We start from the raw sequence: 1,711 nt of genomic DNA, 5'->3' as shown, positions 1-1,711 counted from the left end.
AGCACACACAGGCAGTCAGTCCCTCCCTTTTCTGAATGGGACTGAATCACACACACACCACATTCCTTCTAGATATGAGAAGCTCTCCACTTCTCCAAATCTGACATGGTGTTATAGTTTGTTCTTCAAATAACAAAAGTTAACATGTAGGTTAAGTATAGGTGTCTTTACAGTTAACCAGTTTTTGAATCAATTTATATCAACAATACACATTCTTGTGCTCTCTCCTTTTCTCCTTTTCACAGAGACTGAGTCTCAGTTAGACACACATGTATTTCATTCATCACATACAGTTTGTGGCAAATAGGTTGCTCTTTCGTCCTTTCTCTCATAACAGCATAACAATTGTATGCACACTTTACTAAAACCTTCTATCTCCCTTCCCCTACATACTTTTTCTTTCTTTATAACATCCATAAACAATCAGTTCCAAACAATCTTTTTCCTCTTACACTTTCAACAACATTCTCTTATTCATCTCTTTGGCCACCACCTTTCTCTTTACTGTTCTCGATGGGGGCTTGGATCAAATGTAAAGTCAGATATTTGATCATATGTAAGAGGGGCAGTTGCTTACAAGTAATTTAATTTTTTTTTTTAATGTAAAATCTAATCAATTTAACAGGGTGAACACCCCTATTCCCTCCAATTGATTAACAAAATTCACCAATTTAAAACTAGAACACCCTATGTGATGTATTCTAAATAAAACTAATAAGTCTACTCTGCAGTTGTAGACTATTGACAAACATAACAAAACAAAACAAATAAACAACCTGTCATAGACTAACTCCCTGGAGCAGTACTATATCCCCAGGCTAAGTAACAACAAGCAGCCAGATATCAATTTGTTTCCACAAAACCTTCCCGAATTATAAAACTCTCAGTTTAATGGAACAAACTATATCTGTCAGAATAAAGGGACCACCCTCGACCCCACACTAATGATCATCTAATTACGTACGTGAGACTTTTGTTTTTGACAGTGTAAATTCTCAAACACCAAAGGCTGAGATAGGTTTGTCTCTAGTGCATCTCCCCAAACACTACAGGCTGAGATAGGTTTGTCTCTAGTGCATCTCCCCAAACACTACAGGTTGAAATATTTTTCTCTTTAGTGCATTTTCCCAAACACTACGATCAGTTATTCTCCCTTACGGTAAAACCATGAGAAATACTGCTTCATAAACTAGTTTATCTACATAAAACAAAGGAACTACCATAATTCCTGGACAAAACAAAATCAGCTGTTTATATTCACCTGATTTCAAGAAAGCCCCGACTCGCTCAGTTTTGGCTCTGGATTCCGTCACCCCTCCTCCGTCCAAGTAGAGTCTGCTGACAGCCTCTTTTGTAGCAATGTTCACTGGAGGTCTTTTGTCGAGAGTCGTGGACTCCCCCGTGCCCGGTGCAGGCTCTTCTCGTCCAGAGGATGAGGATGTTGGATCCGGCTCGAAGGACCATTTGTTACTAGAATTATTTCACCAAGTGTTTGAATAATTGAAACTGAGTCAGGCCTTCTTGGAAGCAGGTGAATTTACTTGCAAACAGCATACAAGGGTCAAACAACAATGTACCTGGATTGATACATGGTTGAATACATCGAATGAACAGTGTACAGAGATTATATGCAAGAGAAGGTGGTGTGTGCGCAAACACATACTAAGTTTGGTGTGTCCAGCCCTTGTTTTTGCTGGCGAAAGCAGAAATG

The sequence above is a fragment of the Ammodytes marinus genome (genome assembly GCF_949987685.1).
Source record: "Ammodytes marinus genome assembly, chromosome: 15".
Lineage (NCBI taxonomy): Eukaryota > Metazoa > Chordata > Actinopteri > Uranoscopiformes > Ammodytidae > Ammodytes > Ammodytes marinus.
This window is presented reverse-complemented; position numbering follows the sequence as displayed.